General features: G+C 39.8%; 1 pseudogene; it reads left to right on the forward strand.

The window, feature by feature from the left end:
• Positions 1-466: 466 nt before the first annotated feature.
• Positions 467-22,226, forward strand: part of LOC101836772 — a 48,881-nt pseudogene continuing 27,121 nt past the window's right edge.

Raw genomic sequence — 22,226 nt, forward strand, 5'->3', positions numbered from 1 at the left:
TCAGTGACAGGGATGCAGTGTCCTTCAGCTACAGGGATGCAGTGTCCTTCAGCTACAGGGATGCGGTGTCCTTCAGTGACAAAGATGCAGTGTCCTTCAGTGACAGGGATGCAGTGTCCTTCAGTGACAGGGATGCAGTGTCCTTCTGTGACAGGGATGCAGTGACCTTCAGCTACAGGGATGCAGTGTCCTTCTGTGACAGGGATGTGGTGTTCTTCAGTGACAGGGATGCAGTGACCTTCAGCTACAGGGATGCAGTGTCCTTCTGTGACAGGGATGTGGTGTTCTTCAGTGACAGGGATGCAGTGTCCTTCAGTGACAAAGATGCAGTGTCCTTCTGTGACAGGGATGCAGTGACTTCAGCTACAGGGATGCAGTGTCCTTCAGCTACAGGGATGCGGTGTCCTTCAGTGACAAAGATGCAGTGTCCTTCTGTGACAGGGATGCAGTGACTTCAGCTACCGGGATGCAGCGTCCTTCAGTGACAAAGATGCAGTGTCCTTCAGTGACAAAGCTGCAGTGTCCTTCTGTGGCACATGCAGAGAGGATGAAGTGTCCTGTGACAGTTTTCTCAGATGTAAAGGGACACTGAGTGTTTCACAGTCATTGCTTTCACAGGTGATGTGGTTGCTTCTGGCAACAAGGCATTGCAGTGGCCAGCACTGGGAACTGTAGCTCTTCGGCACAACCAAACAGAAAGAAGTCTTCACAGCACCTTTGGTCCTATCTAGAATTGAAGATACTAATTTCATCTATAGTGAACCTCCTGATCTTCCCTGATTAACAGTAACTGGAGACAATTTTTAAGACATTTACAGATGATAAAAAGTGGGTTTATAATGCATGTGTCCCGAACTGTCTTCTGTTTTGGCCTTTGCCTTTATGACCCAGAGTTTATGTCATGATTAGCTATTAGCCCATTAGACCATGTTTTGTCTTATCTAACTTAGTCTAGACTTGTGTACCAATTTTCTTCTTTTAGTTCTTTCTGCTGTTCACCTTATTCCTTCCTGTCTCAAACTTTGGAGGGGGGAGTAGTGTTTCTGTGAATAAACTTTTTTACATCTCTATTGTGTATAGTGGGGCAACACATTCAGAGGTCTGAGGACAACTTGTGGGAGTTCATTCTCTTCTCCCACCACGTGGGTTCTGGGGACGGAACTCTGCTTGACAAGCCTGGCAGAAAATGCCTTTACCTGACGAATGATCTCAGCATCCCCAAGGACTATTTTAAGAAATATATAAAATTCCATGTCATGTGGTTGCTTATATCCTGCTGTCTTTGCTACAGCATAAGAAACGTCACCTGTCATAGGAGTAGCTGATGTTTCTGCCTTGTCAGTTCTCAGTGGCAACAATCTCAGCTGACTCCACATGAGAACCTCTGCAAGCACAGGGTGAACAGTTTTATAGGGAGACATGTCATTTAAAGACTCTGGTCTGGTCCTCCTGTGTGCAATCACAGCTTAGCAGAGGAGAAAGCCGTGTGTTTTTGCACCTGAACCTATGACCTGGACACAAGTTTAACACCTGTTAAATACCCCAGAGCAATCCTAGCACTTAGAGTTACTCTTCAATGCTCCTTTGAAAATGGACATTAAAGAGGAGAAAAAAGGAGCCCTGAAAAACCAGCACGAACTGAAGACCTTTCGAAAATCACTCTGATTCTTGTCCAAGCATGCTCAGTGAGAAGACTGGTTGAGTGAATGCATTCTTTATCAGAATGACTTCTCAGAAGACCTCTTGTTAAGAAAAGTCCTTGTTAGTAGAGTGGGATTTAGGGCAGTGATTAGATTGTAGGTTTATCCTCTTTTTTACACCCTTTATTGGAATTGGGCAAAACAACAATCCAATAGCATCTGATAGAACAGCGCAAAGACCTCTGGGGTCAAAGTGTGGACTAAGGCAGTTACTTAGGAAAGCGGATTGTCTTTCTGAATTGCATGTGGCAGGAATATCCACCCCACAGCCACATGTAAAAAAGTTGAAGGTTAGATTTCCACTTCACTATGTGTGCTGATGTGTATCTGTAATGTGGTTGTGTGCCAGTGGGTACAGCGCCACTGACACCAGAAAAGGTTTGACCCCCTTTGGCAAGAGTTAAAGGCATTGTAAGTGTACCTACCCAATGAGGGTGTCAGAAACTGACCTCATCCTCTACAAAAGCAGTGTATACTCACGCTTAACTGTTGAAGCAGCTCTCTTTTCCTGTTGTTATTTACAATAAGTAAATTTGATGTTATATATTAGGATAGTTAAAGCCACAAAGCTTTGCTTTCATTAAAATTTCCCTTTATGCTGGAAGCACCTATTTGGCATGACTTCTGGGGTGCTTGGAAGATGCTTGCTGAATACACAGCAGAGCACACCATTATGGGACAGTGAGGTTGGGGACTGCAATGCCTTCATCTCATCATCCACAGTATTGGATAGTCTCCTCACTGTGGCCTTCTAATCCAAGCATTGTACTTAATGTAAATAAGGTTGCTTCTAGAAAAACATGAATTATTTAGGTTGATAATCATTAAGTTATTATGAAAATATTTAACATATATAAAAACAGTTTTCTAGCCAAATAGCTGCAAATTATTTTGGAATTCTAGGTTCTATGAGGAAGTTAAACATCTATAAGACATAGTCACTGGCTTCAGGAGGCTTACAGCCTAGGAAGAGCTGCTGCTTTCTCTCCCAGCTGTGCCAGTCAGAAGATGGATAATCAATTACCTTTTGATTCCAATAGGACTTCTGTACAACCCCTAAATCATTTTCCTTTTCCTACTTCATATCCCGGTCACTGCAAGTCTCTGCAAAGTACAGTGTGATATTTTTGGTATCTTTATATGTTGTATGTTAAACAATGCAGAATAATGGCTTAACTGTTTCCAGAATGGAGAGGCTACCTTGTCTGAGATTACATACTGGAAATGAGATTTCCGTTACTAACAATAGAAAGGGGGAAAACACATTTAGTTTATGTAATTTAATGGCAAATCCTACATAAGTATTTGAGTATCTTACTTTTTCCATCAATATCTTATTTTCTCTCCTCAAATATACCTTCTTGTGACTGTTGGACCCCCAAACATTGCTAATTGTGGACTTGTCTAATGAGGACAAGGGCTGTAGCCATTCCTCTTGTGTACATAATAAGGAGAATGAACAGTCATTTCTAAGAGGTGAATGTGTATTACCATAGGCAGAAAATGTGCCCGACACCAATTCAGCAGTAAAAATGTAGTACAGAATATCCCAGATCAAAACAATCAATTTATTTATCCTTTTACTTAACAAATATAAGTGATTTTCTCTAATATTCCCTAATTAGTCTTAATGCTTTGCAAAACAGCCTCATCATTGTCAGCTACAAGTAGGGGGAAACTGAATTAATACGGCCTAACAAAAACATGAATCAGGAAGTATGAGTATAGATAATCCAGAATATATCAGGTAGAAGGGTAAAAAGATCTCAGGCCTGCATCTTTTGTTTTACATACCCTTGGTTTGGTTGTTGTCATTTGACCGTTTGTTTTGAAACAGGGTCTTCTTCTAGTCTTGGTTGGCTATAGCTCTAACAACTATAACTATAGCTGTAACTATATAAAACTATAACTATAACCCTTGCCATCTTCCTGCTTCGGCCTCCTAAGTACTGGAATTATAAGCATGAACTACCATACCTAACACATCTATTTTTTTTAAAGAAAAGTATTCTTGTAAGTCTGTCTAACAGCTTAGTTCTTACTGACCAGAGGATATCACATGGCCACTCCTAGCAGCAAAGATGTTTGTACCATTGTTTGGAATGTACATACGAATTCACAGCTGTTGAGATAGCACATACAGCATCTGTGGAAGTTCAGAACACATGAAATCCCAGCAAGGAGAGGGGAAAGTTGGAACGGAAGAACTGTTGGCAACTGGTAGCTGCTCAGAGAAGGACAGTCCCTTTTCTTCAAGGGTGTGGCCCTTGGTGGGTTGACTGTGTACCAGCGGAAGAGCACTCTTGCAAGATTATAAGACATCACTAACTGCAGTTGACCGGTTTTCAAAACATGACACAAAGTAGGGTGTAGGAAAGTGGTAGTAAATATGAGGAAAGGGGAAGGAAGTTTACTATGATCAAAACTCACTGTAAAAAAATAATACAAATTAAAAGAAAAATGTTAACAAAGGAAAAAAAGGAGGCCTTTCAAGAGCATGAAGAATTTCAGTTTTCCAGTCTATATTAAAACGAATCGAATAAATGTGAATGGCCTTGTGGATATTTTTAACTAGTCTATCATGCTGGACATAGGAAGCCACTAGTTCTTCCAGGTTAGTCTTGACGACACAAAAGGCCATGGGCTTCTACCAGCTATTTTCTATGACCCTATATTCACTCTTTGGGGCTTTAGGGAAAAATAATCACAGCATTTATCGGAGTTTTTTGTTCATTTTATGAACTAGTAAATGTCCTTAGCCCAATGCCTGGCACACAAGCAATTATAAGAATACACAATTATTAATACTATGAATAAACTCAACTAGAGTTGAGCCTTTATGAATTCTTGGTATATTGCTTTTAGCATTCCAAAAATGTGTGTGCTAGGGATGCCCGTCTGGAGCTCTGGATGTGTCCTCTGAGAAGGTTCCCATGACACCAAGTGCTCTGGAGGTCAGCACTGATCCTGAGTGAAGATTCCTGCAACTCAGTGTGGATGTGCTGCTCGGCAGGCTCCCGGATGTAGAGCTGTTAATTTCTCCTCCAGAGCTGGATGGAGGCCCAGGCTGCCTTGCAACACTGAGAGATGCCATGCCAATTCCAGGCAAGGTCTTTATTGCTGGAACTGCTGCATAATGACAGCTTTATTCATGTGAAAACGCAGAATGCATTTCAACTGTATGAAATTGTTTATGTTCATCAGAAATGTTATTTGTCTTCACAAACTCTGGTTTCAATGAACCAGCTATGTAACGGATATTAAATAAACATGGAATTTTACATGTTCATAACATTTGGTTTCTTGTTGTGATTTTGATGAGCAATACTTTCAAGCATTGTCAGTTCTTCTTTATTTACAAAGAAATGTTTACATGTAGCATAGTGATTCAGTGACTAGCTTTATTTTAAATAAGTCAACTTTTCTGCTCAATGTTTAATGTGAAGCCGACTCACAAATGTTCTTTTTAGGCCACATTTACATTTCTTTCTGAATAACACGTATTATATTATTTTTGACTTAGTATCATGAGTCATACAAACCAAAGATATCCTAATTCTATTTTAATGCATTTTTGCAAGATAAATAATTTACAATGCACTAATCAAACTAAGGATCTCATATTAAAAGATGTAAGACTGCTGAGGATGACCTATGGAAACTGACTCTCTTAAAAATAAGTTTTCATAATTATTGTATTTAAAAATTAACTTTCTCCTATGAAATCCTGATAACAAGTATAAAATGAAAAGTTGGAACTCCTCTATCTTTTTACACATTTAAGAAAAGTAAATGAATACTTCCTAACCTGATGAGCTTTATGTTTCTCAAAAGAAAAAAGTCAGATGGCTAGCAAACACTCTGCATGTATAGCCTGGGTTTAGTCATCTCTTTAACATAAATTCCTTTCCAATCTATATGTGTTCTTCGTGTACCTTAAAAGTTGTATGGTTTTATTTGTAGATTTATTTGTGAAATGTTTGTTTTTGGCAATTCAAAGAATGCCATCTATTGCTTTTTTGGATGGCTAAAATGAGTTAACAATGACTCCATATTCCTGTCTTCTGTTGCCTTCCCTGGCCACCCACCTGTGAGCATCCACTCATGTCTCATGAGATATGAGAAGTTAAGACAGAGCAAATGGACACTCCAGTCACAAAGCTTCCTTTGGCACTTCAGAAATTTCTTTAAATGGACCCCTCAGGTCACACGTGGCCAACCAGCATCATTGTGGAGGCATGTGTGTGCCACGAGGCTGTTATGGGAGGCACTGGAAGGTCCTGAGGAGGAGAAAGCTGACCGTGACACAACTGTCCCATTGATGGCACTTTGTGCTTGGTTTGGACATTAGGGGTGATAGTAGACAGAAAGAGAGGATGCAACAGAGGAAGCTAAAAAGCAGACAGCTGGAGTAGAGAGAAACTGTATGACCATATTTCTAAGCTCCCTAGTACCAGCTTGCAACAGCCAGTAGTATTTCTTTCAAATGCCTCTCTATGCTACCTTCTACAGTCTACAGGAGGTTACTTTGTGGATGCCCAGCCTCCCCCATTCCTAAGATTCTTTCCATTTGACTAGTTTCATTTTTCAGGCAATGACCTTTCCCTGACCTCAGCCTCACTCTGGGGTCACCTTGCTGGAGCACTGGTATAAAACTGAATAGAAGTCCTGCCAGATTGTTGGCACTGGATAAGTGGTGCTGAGTACAATTGCCCTTTTATGAGCGGGAGGGCAGTTTCCTTTCCTGGGGCACAGAGCTCTGGGCTGCCTGATATCCCCCTTTCATTTTGTTGTCCAGATCTGCAAGCCTGTGGCCCTGCAGGAAGACGACACACTCCACTGCTGCGAGAAGGGAAGAAGGACCCTTAGCAGGCAGAAATACAACTTGCAGGGGCGATCGGAACATTCATTTTGTCATGAAGCAGGTCAACTATTTGCCTCCAGATAAAAGCTCCAGTGCTTTAGCTTAGTTTACTGACTTTAAAATTTCAATGATGTTATTATACTACATTATATTCTTTTGAAAATCTTTGCTCGAACCTTAACTATGCCTTCATTGTGGTCTGTCACCAAAACACCCCCGGAGGCAACTCTTTTTATTTCAACATGGAAGAAATACAACTATGAATCTACCAGATGATGAACAGTTCTGATACCCAAGGCCGTGCTGCTGCTCCTTATTGTGGAAGCAATCTGTCTAATGGGTCCTGTGGCTGATATTCCACATCTATATTATCGTAGTTTATTCAGACTGGTATAACAAAATATCTTACACTGGCCAATGTATACATAACAGGAATTGTTTCTCATGGTTCTGGAGACAAGGAAATCCAAGACCAAGAGACTAGCAGATTCGTGCCTGCTGAGGACCTCCATTCCTGATTCATAGACAGTGTCATCGAGCTTGCCTTCACATAGCAGAAGGGTCCAAGAAACTCTTCAGACTTCTTGCAAGATAATCAATATCATCTTTCATTCTTTGTGTTCATGACTCGCTTGCCTTTTAAAAACTCTACCTGTCTTCATCTCAATATTACATTAAGAATTAGGTTTCAGCACTTGAAACAGGCCACAAGATTCAGAGTACAGATAGTGAATAGCAGGCTGTGACATGTGGCATTAAGATTAGAGTCCAGTGCCCTAACCTCTTTTGAATAGACACATAGCAAGACTGGCAATGTCTGAGGTCACCACTCTATACAATCTGTGTATGTTCCCACCTTAAAGATGTGAAGGCTAAGAAAGAGTAAAAGAGAAACTGAAGTGGCTCATGGGAGACAAAAAAGAAAAAAAATCCCTTCATCTCGCAGTTCAACGTTGTCAAGTCTTAGAAAAATAGTATTTCAAGTAATTTTCAAATGAATACAGTCATGTCCCATATTTGGGAATTTAATTAAGCCCAAGGGGCAAAAGGTATGGAAGTTTTAAATACCATTTTACTATGCAAAACATTCATGAATATTTTCAGCAACATTAGGTAATTCTATATCAAATACACTTCTGATTCCTAGCGAACTAGTTGTGCCACAGAGCACAACCATCAGTCAGTGTTAGCTCCACGCAGACACATTGTTCCCTGTGCACGCTGAAGCAATCAAACGAGTCTGCAAATGTTCTTCAAAGAATACATCTAGCATGCTACTTCGTTAAACATCTCCTTGGCATTCATTCTATTTTCCACTTTGAATTGCTGCATTTAGTTTTGTAATGACCTTCTATGGCAAAAAGGTTTTATTAACTCTTTGATCTTCTCGCTTTGGGATGAAAACAAAGAACATATAAATGAGCACTTTGTGCAGTGCCTTGTAGAGACTGGGAGGAAAAAAGGAAATATGTTTTCATCAAAAAGATTGGTTTGTGTGGATACTTTCAGCCTTACCCATTCTCTCCTTTTGAGAAAAATACTTACTAGGATCACACACGCATTTGTTATTATATTCCCCTGTATAACAAAGTCTTTAGCTTCTCTATGGCGCTGGTAGCTGAGGTTAGGGTCATGCAACTCTTTGAGGGTTTTCTTTTTAAGTCTATCATCTGTCCTTGTTTCCCTCCAAATCTGCCCATAATTCTCTAGGAATCTGTCACCGAATTTACAGGACACTGGAAGTATACTTCCAAATTCTCTTCTCTCGTGTGTGTCCACGTGAGTGAGAAGGGCAGCGCATCCCCAGGATGATAATTTCTGAGAAAAAAAGTGGCCATTGTATCAAAATGAAAATGATTCATTATCATTTTACCCACGTATTCTGGAATATGTGGACTGGCCCTCATCATTTAGTTATGTTGTTTCTGACACACATAACTAACATTATTAATAAATGAATGGCCACTTTTCAAATCTGTCTATATATTTTATACCCCTTCTCTTCATTTCCTTATACACACTCTCTTGACTTTGTTTCTGTAAGTTACCCAAAATGGTCACAGTCACTAGCCAGAACAAACTTTTTTCTTTTTCATGCTCAGAATCAGTCACTTATCAAGTAAGACATGGACTTTAGCATTTGAAATTTGAGGCTCCATTATTCAGTTGGAAGTAATCTGACGCAAGAGGATGAAATTAGTTCTGTGTTCAGAATGTGGCCTGTGAGGTTATAGTATGGTATGTTTATCAGTAACAAGAAACTATAAAATAACATTTCTCTTAGGATTTTTCAAACATCCTTAGTATTCCTTATCCATCCTCCCTCTGTCTCACTCAGTATTTCCTTCCCTCCTTGAAACCTCTTCCCTGAGGTCTTACTTTCAGTGTCTGAAGCTGCTATACAAGCTACTAAAGGAGCATATCAACCTATAAACCCTACAAACTGCAACAATGATCATTATGGCACAATATATCCAAGAGTGTAATAATGGCACTTTTATACTGGGGTAACCAACAACCACTTAACCGGACCCACGACCTATGCCATATGAGCAACATTAATGAACTCAGTAGGCTCTCTCTCCCTCTTTTTCTCTCTCTCATATATACATATGTGTGTGTGTGATGAATATAAAGTTTATTATTGTTATCATTATTATTATTATATGCTTTTTCTTTTTTATTTTATTCTTTTATTTAAATTAGAAACAAGCTTTCCTCACATGTCAATCCCAGCTCCTTCTCCCTCTCCTCTTCCCCCACCACCCAACATACTCCCTAACCCCCCACCCACTCCCCACTCCATTCCCCAGGGAGGGTAAGGCCCTCCAAGGGGGAACCTCCAGAGTCTGTCATTTTGTTCAGGGCAGGGCCTAGGCTCTCCCCTAAGAGTCCAGGCTGGGAGTATTTTTTTGAGACAGGGTTTATCTGTGTAGCTCTAACTGTACTGGAATTCACTCTGCAGATCAGGCTGACCTTGAACTCAGTGATACATTTGCCTCTGTCTTCCAAGTGCTTGAATTAAAGGCATACACCACCACTGCCCAGTTTAAATACAAAACAATAGCAACTAAAGAAGATGTCATGAAATTGAGAGGAACTTGGGGGTTATGTGAGGAGTTGAAGTAGGCAGAGAGACTTTGAGGTGGAGATGATGTAAATACAATACTCAAGTATGAAATTGTACGTGCTTCAAAATGAATTCATCCCATTTTGGCTCTGTTCTCCTTTTGCTTGACTCATTTATGACAAATCCCTATGGCACTGGTGTACTGAAAGTGTCACTTTCAGAACAGAAAAGGGGAGTCATTTGGTTGCTTTGAGCTCATGAAGCAGACCTTGCAAAGCAGACCTCACACCAGAACCCACATGTCTTCATTTCTATTCTGCTTTTATTTGCTTGTCTAAGGCAAAGGATTAGGGGAAAATGATCAACAATTGATAAGTGAAAACACAGATTCCACCTTGACAAATATAACTTTTAAGTGAAGTTCTTAATTGGTCTAAATAATAAAAACCCAGAGTCGAATACAGAGGAAAATGCTGAGAGATCAGAGAGAAGATGGAGCAAAACCACAGCCACACCTCTTACCTCCTTAGCATCTCAGCAGAGAAGAGAGTGCGCTCCTGTTCTCCCTGCCTGTATCATATCTCCTCCCAGCCATCTCACTTCCTGACTGTCTGTACAGACCTCTAGACTCCTATGGTTAGAAAATGGCAAGCTCAATTCTCTGATCTTCAGCCAGGCTTTAATTATACAGACAAGATATCACCATAGTAACTGGTCATTTCCTCTAAACAAGTGACAAATCCTCTTTTAACTGGTGTCCTTCCCAGTGGAAACATTTCTTCATAGTTAGGTTTCTGCCTTGTCATTCCTCAGACTATAGATTTTTAGCTAACAACTTGTTTAACATATTATTTTCAATACTAATAATCACAGATATTGAGATAAGTAAGACTACCCATACTAGGAATGTTGAATTTCTGTATACCTACTTTGAAATCATACCAGTGGAGTAACTGAGGTCTGAAAACTGTACAAACAGAAAAGCACATTGGGAATGTTTGCAAATATCCCACTGAAATACCCTTTATCAAAGAACTAGTAATAGAACAGTTGATATTTACATGTGTAAAATAATATGACCTTAGGTAAAAAGCAAGAAGGTAAACAAAGACTATAACTGTGAACAATTATTAAGAAAAAAGGGATTCTACCATGGGCGGTCTGCCCAGGACTCCCTATACTGCCAGTTCTGGCTCCTCAGATCTTAGATTATAGGTACAAAACACTAAATATAGCTGTAAATAGTCAATACTTCATAAAGTATAATATTTATTCAGGGGATGATAGCAAGTCAGAGGTATATTTTTATGTTTTTCTTAAAGTATAAAATCTAAGGATGCTTAATAATATTTTAGAGTTTATAAAATTTAATATAAAGTTTTTTCCTCTGTTTTTATTTATTTGTATTTTTAATCTGTTTTCATAGGTCAAAACAATAAATTCATTTTTACTTGAAAAAAATGAAGGATAAAGGGCTTTCTTTGTATGTATATGTAGGTGTTCATGAATGTGGAAGTGTGTAGTAGGTATGTGAGTGTGTGTGCCTGCATTCAAGGACAAGATGGCAGGTTTCAGTATTGACTTTCAAGCACCAACCTTATAGACTTTTGTTTTTCTCTATTTTTCTTTATTAAAATATATTTTTCATATAATATATTTTGATTATAATTTCCCCTCCCCCAACTACTCCCAGGTTCTCCACACCCCCCTCCATCCAAGTCCACACTCTTTCTTTCACACTCTCCATCTTGTGTTTTGAAGCAGGATGTCCTACTGGCATGAAACTTGCCAATTAGACTAGCTGGATTGGAAAGTGAGCCCCAGGGATCTTCCTATGTATCTGCTTCAGCAGCAGGAGAATTACATGCATGAACCACCATACCTAGCTTTTAAACATAGGTTCTAAGACCCAGACTAAGGTCCTCATGATTACAAGTCAAGCCCTTTACCAACTAAGACATCTCCACAATAATGGACAAAGGATTATTGTAAAAAAGAAAAAAATTATTTGTTTGTGTTTTTTTTGGTTTGGATTTGTTTTAGTTTTTTATTTGTAATTTTATGTGTAAAGGTATTTTGTCTGCATGTATATCTATACATGTGTGTACAGTTACCACAGAGGCTAGGAGAGGATATTGAACCCTGTGGAACTGGAGTTACAGATGGTTGTAAATTGCTCTGTGAGTGCTGGGAGTCAAATTTGCATCCTCTGGAAGAGCACCAGTGCTCATAACTTCTGAACCATCTTTCTAGTCCTTTTGAAAAGTTTTGATTTCCTTGAAGCTTATAGACAAAAAGCATGAAGAGCTTCTAATAAACTGCAAATTAATTGTGTGTGCTTGTCACTTGTACTTCCAAAAACTCTACCAAAATAATATCAAATGATATTTGTCTAGGGAATAGAAATAGTAGTCACACAATTTCAGTAACTATTTGGATGACAGGGTAGGTACAGTTGTATAGTCAGGGCAGAACGATGGGTTTGGGTTATAATAAATCAAGAACCCAGAGAGATTGAACATACACTGGAGAGTGAAGGGCATAGCTGAAAGCTAGATCAGTATGGGCAATTTTGAATGTATTCTAGACATACTACCAGACTATCTCTCTCTCTCTCTCTCTCTCTCTCTCTCTCTCTCTCTCTCTCTCTCTCTCTCTCTCTCTCTCCACTCTCCCTTCTGAGAAACTGAAGAGCTGTAGCTCAGTTGAAAGAAGGACTCTAGGCATAGCAAAGATGAAGAAACAGAACTGAAATAAATGCAAGTGTAATGCTGACCTATAAACCCGTAGAACCTCTACTCCCTTCTCTGACTGTGCTGGCAACATACTTACAGTCAGGCATTCATCTTCCTAGATGGGAGACCTCAAGACCTCTGAAGAAATTGAGTGCACCCTAAGAGAAAATATACACAAGCTGAAATTTGGGGTTCTCTAAGAAACTTCTGGTTTACCAGCCCATGCACTAACAGTGAAGTTTAAGCTCTGAATAGATATATTCAGATACTTTATGCTGCTTTATAAAGACCTACACTTAAACATAGCTGAGCATCCAAGAATCACTTAGTATACATGGAAAGTTTCTAACATGAAAAACCTGCAAAGAAAACCAAAGTCAGAAAGATCTAAAAACCAGAGGAAAAAAATCAAAATTAGGTGCTGGAGAGATGGCACATTGGTTAAGAGCACTTCCAGAGGACCCAGGTTCAATTCCCAACACCCACATGACAGCTCACAACTATCTTTAACTCCAGTCCCAGACGATCAAACACCCTCACACAGGCATACATGCAGGCAAAACCACCAATGAATGTGAAATAAAAATTTAAAAAAACTCTTAGAAAAATAGCCAAAATTACTTTCATCTTCACACATGAAAGGAAAGAGTCCACGAAATGAGGAAAATTCTATAGAAAAGAAGTAATAAAAATAAGTTTAAAATATAAAAACATGACCACAAAAATTCAAAAAAAGAAAGCATCATTTATTTTAGTTGATATCGGTCATCAGACCACCTATCAAATGCCAAAATCCATAGATTCTCAAGTGTTTATAGACTGTGTAGAGAACTGTGCAATATATTTCACACACTTCTGCTTAATTTTAGTCATCTGTGTATTACTTGTAACAGCTACTACAATGTCAATGCTAGGAAAATAGTTGTATGTATTCTTAAGAGAATTATGATAGGAAACATGTATATATTCAATAAAACACAATTTAAAAATATTCTCTGCTCCTGTAAGTTACATATGAGGACAAGAAACCATCAGATGGGGAAATTGACAGTAATTGATATGCAAAGAAAATACATTCTGCTAGTAATAATGTTCATGAGTTAATAGTGCTGTGTCATATGGACAGGGTTATGACTATAATGAATTTTTAACAGAAGAAAATGCTACAATTTATAGAGAAGGACCTTTCACAGAGCTGAAAAAATGTCAAGTTCAGTGGTCCAGAATTGAATAAACATGATTTTCCAATAATTCAAGATTTGAGGCTGGCCCACTTCTGGCCTAGATCCAGGGATTTCTAAGGACAGAAACTAGTTAAGGAGGCCACTGTAGGAACTTGTTGAGCTTTTGTAGTCCTCAAGGCACCTGGAAGACTAACGAACTACACACAACTGTAGAACCTCTCTTATTCATCTGTGTGTTAAATGATTATTCACATACTTAGTTACCAACATCCTCTTTCTTTCTGATGCACTCAGATGAGAGATAGACAAGGAGAAGGGTAGGGGCTATGGATGCTACACAGTCAGGCTGTCCTGGAGCTCAGGATTCTTTTCTCTCAGCCTCCTGCATACTGGAACTACAGATGTACACCACCAACTGACACTTCAGCTGTTTAATGTATGAATCCACCAATGCTTTGAAGCCTATGCTAGGAAATGAAATGAGGTGAATGACTAAGCGTTTATCGAGCATCATGGTCAAGTTTCCAATAAAAATGCCCATTTCTTTTTCTGTATTTATGGTTTGACAGACTGAAGATTCACTTTTACCATGCCTTAGCAACCTCAGCATAGGATTGTGTTTACCTTATTGCTGAGAACTGGTATAATTTCACACAAACAAGGCATGCTATGCTTCTCATTTGTGTGTCTCAGTTGCAAACACCATGAATGCCTTCTGGGGCCATTACTGAGTAAAGTAAGACTATTTGAATGCAAGCTCTGAAATACCTTGATAGTCTACCCAGTCACCTTGGTAGTCCTGGAGTAACTAGCAAATAGGTAGTACACACAGTGAATACACTGAACAGAGGGACAATGATTACCAACACTCACAATCCTGAGCAGGACATTTTAACATTTCATCAGACTATCATACAGTAAAACTTGAGGATTATTTATTATTGTTATTTTCTATTGACTGTTTTCAGACTGAAGCCTAAATGAAATTATAGATAGCAAAACTCAGAAAAGGGAAGACTTATATAATCGAATATTTAACATACAAATTGATAGTAAAGGTGTCTTCACTCATGTTTGATATTAATGTTTGAGAGGTTAGTTTTCTTTCCTACCACTGGCTTCATTCTTTTTCCTTTCCTCCTTTTTTCAAAATTCTATAGGAACACATTGTATAGTGACTATGACAACTATCCAGTTCCTATATTCTACTAGTTTCAGCAAGAAATATATTCTCTTGGCTATCCAAATACACTGGTTTGGTCTATCTCACATAAGTGTTATTTTCTTCTTCAGTTTGCTTATATTTCTCCACAACACAATGTTAAGTATGACAGTAAAGAGCCCAAGTAAGTTCTCAAAATCCATCTTAACTAGACAACTCTCCAGTGTGAGAAAACTCAAACCTAGGCCTGAGTGACAGGGCGTGGCTACACCATCTTGCCATGTAATTGAGAAATTATAATTTCCTTCCTTACGACCAAGATTAATCTGCTTTTCTTACTATTACTGTGTTCTTTGGTTATGTTCAGCATTACTCTCCTTCCTTGGTATAGTGGAGATGTAAGTAACTTCAACAATACTTACAATAATAGCTAATATTGAATATTTTTACTAATTATTTTTCTAACTTAAAAGTTATTTAAAAATATTTTTCAGTTTACATACCACCCCCAGTTCCTTCTCCTTCCCCTCTCCTGCTTCCCTACATCCCACCCCCATTTACTCCCCAGAGGGGGTAAAGCCTTCCTTGGGGTGTCAACAAAGTCTGGCATACCAAGTTGAGGCAGGACAAAGCTCCTCCCACCTGTATCAAAGCTGAACAAGGTATTCCTTCATAGGAAATGGGCTCCAAAAAGCCAATTGTTGTCCCTGAGATCCATCCTGGTGCCACTGCAGCCTCCCCCAACAGATCAAGCCACATAACAGTCACCCACAATCAGAAGGTCTAGTTCGGTCCCATGCAGGTTCCCCAGCTGTCGGTCAATAGTCCATGAGATCCCACTAGCTCAGGTCAGTTGTCTCTGTGGTTTTCCCCATCGTGATCTTGAGTCCCCCTTGGCTATAGGATCCCTCCTCCCTCTCGTCAATTGAACTCCAGGATCTTAGCCCATTGCTTGGCTAGGGTCACTGTATCTGCTTCCATTAGTTACTGGATGTAGGTTCTATGAAGACAATTAGGGTAGTCACTAATCTGATTAAAGGGGAAGGCCATTTAGATACCCTCTCTGATATTGCTAGGAGTCTTAGCTGGGGTCATCCTTGTGGATTCCTGAGAATTTCTCTAACACCAGGTTTTTCCCTAACCCCATAATGGCTCCTTCTATCTTTCATTGCTCTCCCCCTTGGTGTCTCCCTCAACTTGATCTTCTTGATCCATCATGTTCCCATCCCCTGTCTCTTCCCCATTCTCCCTAGTTTACCCAGGAGAGCTTAACTATTTCCCTTCCTGGAGCCCTCCATGTGTGTCCCTCTTAGGGTCTCCCTTTTTACTTAGCTTCTCTGGGATTGTGGATTGTTATCCTTTGATTTACAGCTAATATCCACTTATAACTGATTGTACACTATAATTGTCTTTCTCAGTTTGGGTTACCTCATTCAGGATTTTTTTCCTAGTTCCATCCATTTGCCTGCAAATTTCAAGATGCCTTTGATTTTTACCACTGAGTAATACTTTGGTGTGTAAATGTACCACATTTTCTTTATCCATTCTTGCTTAATGGGCATTTAGGGTGTTTACAGGTTGTGGCTACTACAAATAATGTTGCTATGAACATGGTTGAACAAATGTCCTTGTGATATGGTTGTGCATCCTTTGGGTACATGCCCAAGTTTGGTATATCTGGGTCTTGAGGTAGACTGATTCTCAGTTTTCTGAAAAACTGCCATACTTATTTCCAAAGCATCTATACAAGTTTGCACTCCCACCAGCAGTGGTGGAGTGTTCCCCTTACTCCACATTCTGGAAGCCTACAGAATGGGAAGAGAATCAAACACCACAAATACCTCTTGAGTGACTCTGAGACTTTACAAGATGTTATGAGCTGTTTTGATGCCATAAATTAGAAACATCTTTCCAGAATGTGTTTGTAGCACTTGCCAGCAAAAAAGATACATTTCCTTTGGAGGGAATGAACAAGGTCACGATGACCCAGGTTGTCAGGAACTAAAACAGTAACAGACAGACACTGTCTACAGGAAGATGCCCATGCTGTTATTAAACATTTTTGACATCTCTTTAAAAAGAAAAACAAGAAACTTGTGGAGATTTCTGAAGGTTGAGAACTATGGATTAGCTAGCTTGATTTAGTAAATGTCCTTTTTAATGTATTTCATACCAGCTAAGCAATTCTGTTAAAGAGGAGGTGAACAATGCAAATGGAGGTCTACTCCAACACATGAGTACAGGCTTGACTTACTATAGATGGAAAAGCATCAATTAAAATATCACATAAAACCCAGAAGAGACCTGGGAAGGTTTTTACAGGAGAAGACTCTAATACCTAGATTCTTCCATAATGCTTGCTTTTTTATTTTTTGTGGGAACAGATATTTAAAACAACATGAAAAATAATTCATTGACAAATGCTAGAAAGGTTTCTCATTTGGTGATCAATAATGGATTTTGAAATACAGTAGCGTGTGGACTGGGATAGCTACTTTTCTTCTTTGGCTCTTGGCTTTTCCTCTGTGGAACCATGGATCTGAGGGAAAAAAACTCAACATTCTCTAGACCATGTTTTTGAAATTCCCATCTCTTTGGATATAAATATATACAATATTTAAGGAAACCTAGATTACTCTTATTATGAGCTAGGTATTATTCCTCAAAATTACAAGTAAAGAAGTGCCTGTCTCAAGCTGTTAGCAAAGAGAGGGGTCATGGTTTTTTTCCCTCAATATATGTTTCATTTAAAATAGAAACATGCATGCTTCACATGTCAATCCCAGCTCCCTCTCCCACTCCTCCTCCCTTGTCCCTACACCAGCCCCCCCCAGTCCCCTATCCAATCCCCACATCATTCCCCAGGGAGGGTGAGGTCCTTCTTGGGGGGACCTCCAGAGTCTGTCATTTCATCCAGGTTAGGACCTAGGCCTTTCCCCAAGTGTCCAGGCTAAGAGAGCATCCCTCCTTGTGGAATGGGCTCCCAGAGTTCATTCGTATGCCATGGTAAACACTGATCTACTACCCAAAGCCCCAGAGATGTCTGAGGCCTCCTCACTGACACTACATTCATGGAGTCTGGATCAGACCCCTGTTGGCCTTTCAGCCATCAGTCTTGGGTTCAAGAGCTCCCCCTTGTCTGATCAGCTGTCTTTGTGGGTTTTGCCAGCACAGTCTTAACCCCTTTGCTCATCACTCCTCCATCTCAGTCACTGGGTTCCAGGAGTTCAGTTCAGTGTTTAGCTGTGAGTATCTGTCTCTGCTTCCATCAGTCACTGGATGAAGGTTCCAGGATGGCATATAAGGTCATCATCAACCCTATCATCAGGGAGGGGCTATTAATGGACTCTCTCCCCTATTGCTTAGTTTGCCAGTTGGTTTTATCCTTGTAGATCTCTGGAAATCTCACTAGTGTCAGCACTCTCCTCGACTCCATATATTGTGGTATCTCTCATACTGCTCTCCTCTATCCTTCCCCTGACTCAATCTTCCTGCTCCCCCATGCCTTCTTCTCCCTTCCTCTTATCCCCCTCTCTTTTTCCTGGTTCCCTCTCCCCTCCCTCCATTTTTACAATCTGCTCAGGAGATCTTGCCTCATTCCACTTCTTTGGGGTATCATGCATCTCTCTTAGGAAACTCCCTGTTTCCCAGACTCACTGGCACTAGGATTGTAGGCTGACACTCCCCTGATCCATGTCTAAAATCCATATATGAGTGAGTACATACCATGTTTGTCTTTTTGTGACTGGGTTGCCTCACTCAGGATGATTTCTTCTAGTGCCATCCATTTGCCTGCAAATTTCAAGATTCCATTGTTTTTTTTTCCGCTGAGTAGAACTCCATTGTGTAAATGTACCACATTTTCTCTATCCACTTTTTGGTTGTGGGGCATCTAGGTTGCTTCCAGGATCTAGCTATTACATATAATGCTGCTATGAACATACTGGAACTGACATCCTTGTATGAATGTGTATCTTTTGGGTATATGCCTAGGAGTGGAATTGCTGGGTCTTGTAGTAGACTGATTCCCATTTTCCTGAGGAATCTCCATACTGATTTCCAAAGTGGCTGTAAAAGTTCACACTCCCACCAGCAATGGACGAGTGTTCCCCTTTCTCCAAATCCTCTCCAGCATGAACTGCCATTGGTGTTTTTTATTTTAGCCATTCTGACAGGAGTAAGATGATATCTCAGAGTTGTTTTGATTTGCATTTCCCAGATGGCTAGGGATGTTGAACACTTTCTTAAGTGTCTCTCAGCCACATGAGAGAGGTCATGTTTTCAATAGCTGAAATTCCAAGGATTAAGTTGGCATATGGCATAGCTGACTCTGTAGCCTAATTATTAACAGGCATAAGAATATATCCCAAAGATTTCCATCCTCCAATCACTGGAGACTGGGAAATAATATCTTAACATGGCAAAAGGCACTTGAAGAACTTATTAAGCTTTTGGGCAGAGAATTATCTAAGCCCAACCCAACCATACTAACCTTTAAAACCAGAAAAGGAAGGCAGAAGGGAAGTGATAGGATAACTCAGCACAAGCTTGCTGATTTTGAAGGAAGACAAATGGTGTCATAAACTAAAGTGGGCAGGGTCCGAGGAGAGGGCTCAATGTAGGAGGCTAAGACAGCGAACCTCCATGGTGAGCTACCTAGAAAGACTAACCGCAATGAACAGGTCCAGGGTCAATGAAAGACCCTATCTCAAGAGTGATAGAAAAGCACACCCAACATTAATCTTTGGCATATGCACCCTCCAACACATGTGTACCCATATGTCTGTGAACACACACACAGACACACACACACACACACACACACACACACAGAGAGAGAGAAGAGAGAGAGATTGATTCTCAGCTCCCACATGGTGATTCACAATGTCTGTCACTCTAGTTCCTGGGTGTCCAATGCTCTTTTCTGACCTCCATGATTGCCAGGCATGTAAGTGATGTACATAAGTACTGACAACACACACACATGCACACACACACACACACACACACACGAGAGAGAGGGGGAAGAGAGGAGGGGAAGGGAAAAAGAGGGAGAGGGAGAACCAAGCCCCCAAAGCTCCCCAAGCCCCCAAACCAGAATACCTTTCGAAAGCAGAGGCTTCCTATTAGGCACAGGCCTTATATGAGCATCCAGATTGTAAACGGAGACCCCAGCCATGCAACCACAATCCAAACTAGTACAAAACACACTCTACTGGAGCCTCCAGAGGAGACAGCCCACTTGACTCCGTGATTTAGCTCAGTGTCTTGTATCATACTTGGTCTCCAGTGCTTCTAGACAGTAATCCACACTATGTTAGTACAGCAATTATGTGGAAATTGGTGACAATAGCAACAGTGGACAAATGCCAGCACAAGCTTGCTCCACACCCGCTACTGGACTCTGTCTCCTTTTAAAAGCTAATTAGTGCTGGCAGCTCTGGACTCCTTCTTGCTGTCATAACAGGTCCAGTATGTTCTGGAAAGATTCCTGGCTTAGTTCCTACTCACTGTAAGTGGATCGTGTGTCTCTCCTGGAACAGTATCTAGGACTATTGACATAAGTCACATGCCTATTCCTAGAACACTCCCTCCCTACCAACTGTACCCAGAGATCTAGACAGAGGGACAGTTCCAGAATGTCACAGACGTGCAGGTAGCAGAACTGAACAGACAAAACAGGTGTCTACTAAATATCTGCTTGGAAATCACTGTTAAACAAATAATAAACCATTTCCACAGGTCTCTTTGATCCAAAAATACACACAATGAAATATCCAAGAAACAGAACATTTCTCTGCTTTCTGGATATATTAATTCTGTTATAGTTAAAAGATACAGATACACAATTGTTGCTTTATAGTACTAAAGTCAAAGACATATCTTCAGATGCCATGCTGTAGGATATTCTGGGGGATACTCTGCCTTGTTGGTTATTAAAGCATAAACACATTAGATGATTTGAATTAACATATTGGTTACATATGAACAGACCTTTCTTTTTTTAGCCATAGAGAACACATTTTCCAGTGACACTGGTTTCTAGTTGATTGTCTGCTCTCTCATCTTCATTTACACATTAAATGAGTTGATATGTCCTATGCACTATGGATATATATGTGTGAGTCAAGTGTGTGTGTGTGTGTGTGTGTGTATATGTGTGTGTGCACATGTGTTTCATATCCTTTACTGAGTTCTATTTCCATCTTGGCTCCTTTCACAGATAAATGATCCTGGTATCTCCAGCCTCCTTCCTGCTGTCATAACATGTCCAGTATGTGTAACAAGTGCCAAAAATTGTTTAGGTTGTAGAACAGCAGTGTAGGTAGTGTTCATGAGATATGCTGACACTTTTTGGTCTGAGTTCTTAACTAAATTTCTTTATCTTGGGATGAGATATTTCAGGTATAAAGTTGGAATATACAGTAATACCTGTCAGCACTTAAAAGTAGTCCAGATTAGTAACCATTGTAAGGTTACTCTCAGGGTTTTAATTTACCAGTCACAGATATTATTCTTTGCTGGTGTTGGGAAGGAATAGGAAACCAAAGAACTATATTTGCTCTCATGTGTGTAGTGATGAACAGGGATTATTGTTCAGATGGAAGGCATAAACAGATTCTCCCAGAATCAAGAGCTCAGAGAACCTGAAGCTCCAGAGAAATGAAGGATCACTCATGCCCTGGAGCTCATAACCACTATCATTGGTACTGAAACAGAAATTGCAGAATCCCTGGTATCTTTCTCACATTTATTCAGTTGGTGAGGGTTAGTGGTGAGAGACACACAGGCCTGGGCAGGCAAAGTAGGAACCTTCTCAAGGTTTTGTCCACTGTGGTACCTATACATATTCCTCACCTTTCAATGTGGAAGAGGGAAAATTTTGTACTTGTCCCACTTCTAGACCAAGAACAATAAAAATCAAATGACTGCTGGGAGCATTAGCTTCTCTCAGAGATGACCCCCTTCTTGACTGTCCAATGCAGAGTGTTCCTCTCTGAAACCATACATACACAAACAGCAAATATATGTAATGAATATATATACATATATTATATATATTCATTTTTTGAAGTCATTGTCCTTGCTAAATTACTTTGGGAAGCTTTAGCTACTGAGCAATTATGTGTCTGAGAATTACAAATTATAGTTACCCATGCTTCTTACCTATAAGATTAGTCAAATGTTAGATATTTGATCTTCAAATAAAAATGGACTCAGTAGGTTGTATTTATGTATTTGTGGACACACACATAAACATATACACAACAGCAATAATCAAAGAAAATAAGGCTATCAACTTAAGATTTAGGGGACAAGGAAGGGGTTGGAGGGAAGGTACTTGGAGGGAGGAAAGGAAGGGGAAAATTATGTAATTCTATTTCAATTAAAATGCATTTTTAAAATGAAAAGAAAATAGTACAAATCGGATTCCATTAACTTGCAAGCAAATAGTATCTAAGTAAGGCATGGGTCTTGGAGAAGAGATAAATGGTGGGTTTTATATGAAA

Source organism: Mesocricetus auratus, unplaced genomic scaffold, assembly GCF_017639785.1.
Source record: "Mesocricetus auratus isolate SY011 unplaced genomic scaffold, BCM_Maur_2.0 Super-Scaffold_100020, whole genome shotgun sequence".
Lineage (NCBI taxonomy): Eukaryota > Metazoa > Chordata > Mammalia > Rodentia > Cricetidae > Mesocricetus > Mesocricetus auratus.